At 39.6% G+C, this 6,299-nt stretch overlaps 1 long non-coding RNA gene across 1 annotated transcript; it reads left to right on the top strand.

The window, feature by feature from the left end:
* Positions 1-1,320: 1,320 nt before the first annotated feature.
* LOC118166910 lies at positions 1,321-6,041 on the top strand. The gene is made up of 3 exons (XR_004750794.1): positions 1,321-1,468; positions 4,335-4,338; positions 6,030-6,041. It is a non-coding gene; the product is annotated as an uncharacterized LOC118166910 (long non-coding RNA).
* Positions 6,042-6,299: the final 258 nt, after the last annotated feature.

Here is a 6,299-nt window from a genome sequence, read left to right as displayed (position 1 = left end):
AGCATGTCTCTCCATGTTGATTAAATGCCTGCTTCTTATTCATGGCTCCTTCCACTCTGATAAACATCAGGAACAGCCTAATTATGTATTTCACATATCTTATGTATTTATGTATTACATGTATCTTCACCCCATAGAGACTTGGAGTCAGATTTTCAAGAGTTTTAAGCACCTTATTCACAATCATGTCAATGAACTATGACAAGGATATTTTCTATGAACTGAGCCCTCTCTCTGGGACCAGTTGAAACAGTTTCAGCTCCAGCCTTGTAAATACTCATCTTCCAGTATAGTCACTGTAATATGGACACTTGTGCCCCTTCCTTCTTTCTATAATAATTCATCTCTAGAAATGCTCTGAACAAAGCAGGGGGAGACAACAAGATTTTTTCATTGGAGCAGCCATTGGGTTAAAGGTGCTCAACAAATCCGTAAGACTGAAATATCACAAGGCTTAAGGGCTGGCAAATATGTCACTGTGTAGAGTAGCATGGATGTTAGCAACACACATTCCTCACATCTTTAAGCTGTAGATCCTGTATGGGACTTTGGGGGTAGTTTCAAATTTTGGAGGAGAGGTACTCAGAAAAGTCTGGATATGTTCAAGAGCAGAAAGCTCTAGATTTTCCATTGAAAGAATGAAAGTATTGCTCAGTCAGGAGTTTTGTGAGCCTCTGCTAAAACATGACAATTCTGATAAGCCTCAGTAGCAGAAGGATTTCTATTTGGGTGAACGTTGCCTGCTACACAACTATCAAGTGTAACATGATAGCTGTTCCCAGTGTGTGCAGAGAACAGCATGGATTTGCCCCATGATAACAAGAGTGAACAACAGAGACTCCGCACTTCAAGTAACAGAAAAAATCCAGGCAGGATGTGGCCTTTTCTTGGCTCAGTGTTACACTGTTCATAGAATCCCAGAATCCCAGAATGGTTTGGGTTGGAAGGGACCTTAAAGATCATCTAATTCCAAAGGCCTTTGCCATGAACAGGGACACCTTCCACTAAACCAGGTTGCTCAAAGCCCCTGGCATTTTTTTATTATTATTATTTTTTTTTTTTCTTGCAATGTTAACTCTGTTTGCTCACATTTTTAAGACTTCGACCACCAAACACTCTCTAAACATAATATTGAATTATTTAAACTCCTAAAGTATTTGTTTACTTAACTCAGGAAATGTAGGACTTCTAATGTGGGGAAAAAAAAAAAAAAAAAAGGTACTGAACATCTGCCTGCTGATGGAAAGTAGCAAGTGGAATTCATTGTTTTGCTTTGCTTGCAAGCACAGCTTTTGCTTCATTGTTTTGCTTTGCTTGCAAGCAGAGCTTTTGCTTTACCTAATAAACTGTCTTTACCTCAACCCATGAGTTCTCACACTTGTACCTTTCCAGTTCTGTCCCCCATCCCACTTGGGGAGAGTGAGTCAGTGGCTGTGTGGCACTGAACTGCCTGTTGGGTTAAACATCAGTAGTGGAATAATTGATTGGCCAGATATTTTTTAGGAATATAAAGACATTCTTCAGAATAATAAAATATTGAATTATTTCTAGACATGAGAAAAATGCAGCTAAGCAGAACCTGAAGCATTTCACTTTGTCAAGTGTTGGTGGAGGAAACAAGTCAGCTGCTGGTGAAAACATTTAGTTTTAGAAGAAACCAATTCAGAGTGTTCATCCAGAACAGCAGAAGAAAGAGCATAGTATGTATGCTGTCAGATCCAATCTCTTCAGCTCTCTGTGCTTTGAATGTCAGATAATAACCATAAATTTGTGTGGAAGAGGGATGGGTGAGCTTTGTCTTTAATACATGCTCCACGGATACGTGACTAGAAGAGAGACTATGGATCTTCTTTCGAGTGTGCCTGTCATTATGATAAATTTCCTCAGTTACAGAAAAAAGGAGGATCACGTGGATCGGCTGCTGCAGTGCTCCTTTGCCAGCCAGGGGGTTTTTCCTGTGCTGTTATTAAGTAGCCTTATATTTTCTGTTATGTTGGAAATTTGCCCCATGAAAGGAAATTGGTGTCAAAAAAGATAATACATAGTAGTGTGGTGTTTCTCACCCAAGTGGGAAAAAAATAAATATGTGTTATTTGTGAAGGAAATTGAAACCTTCATGAAGGAGGAACAGCAGAGAGCATCTAACATCCTAGAACAGTAAAGATGGCAATGATTTCCAGAGTTACCATTAACACTGTATCCCATCATCTGAGAATAAAAAGTTCATGATAGTTTTCAGGTACTCAGGATAATTTCAGATTATTTTCTAACCTTTGAAACAGTCACTTGACTGACAACAGAGCTCTTTGTTCAAAGTGACTTTTAATTTCTGTAGGATAAATATTATTAACACTTTAGATGAGAATCCATAATTAATTTAATTCAGTTAACCACCATTTGGTCAGTCTACAAGTATATCCATGTGATGGAGCTATCAAAAATAGGACTGTGGGAAGATTTTAATGAATGCTTCACCCACTGGATTGTTTTCTGCTTAATTGCAGAAGTAATCTGCGTCCCACGGCGGAGCAGATCTCCACGCTGCAGCCCGTGGAGGAGCCCCCGGTGGAGCAGGTGGATGTGGCCTGGAGGAGGCTGCGGCCCATGGAGAGCCCCCGCAGGAGCAGGCCCCGGGCCGGAGCTGCAGCCCGTGGAGAGGAGCCCACGCAGGAGCAGGGGGTCCTGCCTCTTTGTGGTTCCTGTGGCACATACTCTATAGCTTTCACTCAAAAGATTTTTGTGATAGTTTGTTAGCAGTGCTGATACTAAAAATGTTAACAGTAGCCAAGCACTTGGGCTTAGGCAGTGGGCTAATCATGACCTGGGGAGAAAAGGTGTTAAAAATGTTTCTGATGACAGGTGTTTATTTAAAAGAAGTGTGGGGAGCCCATAAGCAACTACCAACTCAGATCACATTATGACGGACAAACACTGTGCTTATTCACCATGGGCTGTAAGGTTCATCAGTGTGAAAATATTGCTGAGTACTGCACTCGAGGCCCAAAAAAATACATGTAACTGTTGGCTTGCACAACTGGAGTGCTCCGATGGATAGCTACAAACTCTTCAGAAGGGGTAGGCTAGGAAGGAGCAGCAGGGGGTAGCCCTGTAGGTTAGGGAATGTTTTGATTGCCCATAGCTGAACAATGGCAATGACAGGGTTGACTGTTTATGGGTAAGAATCAAGTGGAAGGCCAACAAAGCAGAAGTCATGGTGGGAGTCTGATATAGGCTGCTCAACCAGGATGAAGAAGGAGATGAAATATTCTATAAGCAGCTGGGAGAACTCTCACAATCGCTAGCCCTTGTTCTCTTGGGGGACTTCAACTTATCAGATGTCTGCTGGAAATATAACACAGCAGAGAGGAAACAGTCTAGGAGGTCTGGAATGTGTAGACGATAAGTTCCTGACACTGCTGCTGAGTGAGCCGATTAGGGACAGTGCCTGCTGGATCTTTTGCTTGTGAACAGAGAAGGACTTGTGAGGGATGTGAAGGTTGGAGGCCATCTTGGGCATAGTGATCATGAATTAATCTTGGTTTTGATTCTTGGAAAAATAAGGAGGAGGGTTGCCAGAACTGTCACCCTGGATATCTGCAGGGCAGACTTTAGCCTGTTAAGGATACTGGCTGGGAGAGTACCTTGGGAGGCAGTCCTGAAGGGCAAAGGAGTCCAGGAATGTTTTAAGAGGGACATTGAGGTGCTGGAGCATGTCCAAAGAAGGGCAGCAAAGCTGGTGAAGGGTTTAGAGAACAAGTCTTACAAAGAGCAGCTGAGGGAGCTGGGCTTGTTTAGCCTAGAGAAAAGGAAGCTCAGGGGAGAGCTTATCATGCTCTATAGTTATTTTAAAGGAGGCTACAGAGAGGTGAGGGTTGGTCTCTTCCCCAAGCAACAAGTGATTGGGAGACAAGAGGTAATGGCCTCAAGTTGCACCAAGGGAGGTTTAGGTTGAATATTAGGAAAAATATCTTCACCAATAGGGTTATGAAGCATTGGAACAGGCTGCCCAGGGAGATAGTTCCCTTGATATTAAAAAAAAAAAAAAAAAAAAAAAAAAAAAAAAAAATTAGTGCTTAGGACATAGTATAATGTTGGCCTTTTCCAACCTAAATGTTTCTGTGATTATCACATGAATGTAATTGTGGAGCAGGCCATCACTCAAAGTGCAGATATGTCTTAGAAGATGAAGTTTTCTCCTTTTCATTATGAATAAATTACTTTAGCAGTTCCTTGATTTTAACATCAATGAAACATTTGGAGGAAATTCCCCAAGTTATTTAACCTGAAGAATATAGGCTTGAGACAGTCACCTGCTAAAAGAATAGTTTTGATAGCAATGTGATATTGCTAATTTTGTTTGGACTAAGCTTTGTTTCGTATTTTACACTTGAAGAAATCCAAGATGGAAACAGGAGTTCCTTGGGCTATCAGGAAGGTCATTCTAGGTAACTGCAAGAATTTCAGCCCCTTTGGTGCAGTGATACCACTGTTTTTCTGATGTATTCCTACTAGAGAAAGCAAAAGTTTTTAGACAATCATTTTCTATAACCAGTAGGTACAAGTATTACATCTTACCTATTACTGAGCTATAAAACCTCTAAGACATTTAACTAATTTGAAACATGTTTCAAGCAATGTTTATTTTACAAAGTTATTTTCTTTATGGTCAGGTATGCTCTCTGTAAAGCAGGAAATTATTTAAAGTTTATCTGTCAATAAAATCCCAACCATGTGTTTACGATGTCTCATTGAATTCATGTGATGCTTGCCCACTGTGTTAAATAAACAATCTACACCTGTCAGTTGTTAAAGCTCTTACTGGAAAACTTAGTAATGAGTAACATAAAAGTGTGTATTTGATAGGAATGTTATTCTATTGTTATTATGGTATAATTTATTAAAATCATGGATTCCAGTCACCCTTTGAAGCTTTACATTAAACAGTATCCTGGGAGATGAATGGCCAAAGCTTTAAAATGCAGGTTATAAGCAATACTGTAGCTGCTACTTTATAATTCATGCAGTCTTTGTGAGCTACAGTAGCAGTTCAGATAAAATTTCAAAACAAAAATTTGGATGATATTTAATTTAAAAAACTAAACAAACAAAAAATTGTTACTCTTTAGTAAATTGCTGATTTATTCCAAACAAATTATATGTGCTTTCTCATTATATATTGGTTTCTTTTCTTCATAAATTCAGGAAACATCTCAGCTATTCTGCAAAGCCTTTGCACCGCTACAGCCAAGCAAATGTAACTCCTGGCAGAAAGAGCTAGCAGCAAGGATGCATTTCCACAGTTCACTAGCTTCTTCATGGAATCACATCAGAAAAAAACGCCTTCTATGAGCTTTTTAAACAGCGCTCGTGCCTCTGTACTCAGTGAGCTTGCCCAGACCCCTGGAAACTGACCTGTTAGTTTGTGTGGTTTGGGTTGGGGCAAGGAGATTTTAGCACAGAAATACTCCTTTTTTAGTTTTAAGTCATTGTCTAAGGATATGGACACCTGTCTAACTAGAGCTTTTTGTAAGATTGGTTAGGCTGGCATTTCTAGCCACTTATAAGCCTCAGCCATACTAAAAACTCTGTCTGAGACCTTTGCAAGGGTGCTAGCTCAGCAGATTTGTCTGCTTGCTCTAAATAGCCACAGTCCTTGTACTGCACTGCTTTGATTTTTCCATCAAGGAAAGCTAGAGAAACAGGGTAAAGAAATCAGGTTTCTTTTACTTTGCTAAAACAGATTATTTTGTCTTTTCCTGAAGATCTGTAACTCAAATCACCAGGAGCAGGGAGATTATAATATTATATTAATACTCATAAAGCTATGAAGAAGACACACAAGAACAAAGAAGTTAAGGTATGGAAACAACTGGGAAGACTACAGGAGAAGAGTTTTAGTAAACAGAAGTACATACAAGTAAAGTAAAACAAAATCTCAATATAATTGGCATAACAATGTGACAAAAACAATGGTGAAATACAGACATGGAGATGTCTGAAATGTATGGTAGGAGAGAAGATGCTAGGAGGAATTGATTTATTCCTTAATGGATGTCAGTCATTAGGTTAGGAAGAAATTATCTATTCATACAGTTCCCTCTGACATTCACCTCATTTTCTATAGGTGTAACCTATTTTCTTATTAAGGTAGATTGGCCTCATTCCAAGACTTGTTTGCATGCCATAAAATTAGTGGCAAGAGAGCTTTCTTTCCATGCTAATTATGCTCTTTTAAAAGACTTGTTCCACCTACACAGGTGAGAGCCTGCTTAATGATTCATATCACAGAGCTGACTAAG

Source organism: Oxyura jamaicensis, chromosome 4, assembly GCF_011077185.1.
Source record: "Oxyura jamaicensis isolate SHBP4307 breed ruddy duck chromosome 4, BPBGC_Ojam_1.0, whole genome shotgun sequence".
NCBI lineage: Eukaryota > Metazoa > Chordata > Aves > Anseriformes > Anatidae > Oxyura > Oxyura jamaicensis.
Note: the sequence above shows the minus strand (reverse complement) of the source record. Positions and strands in the feature narration are given on the sequence as shown.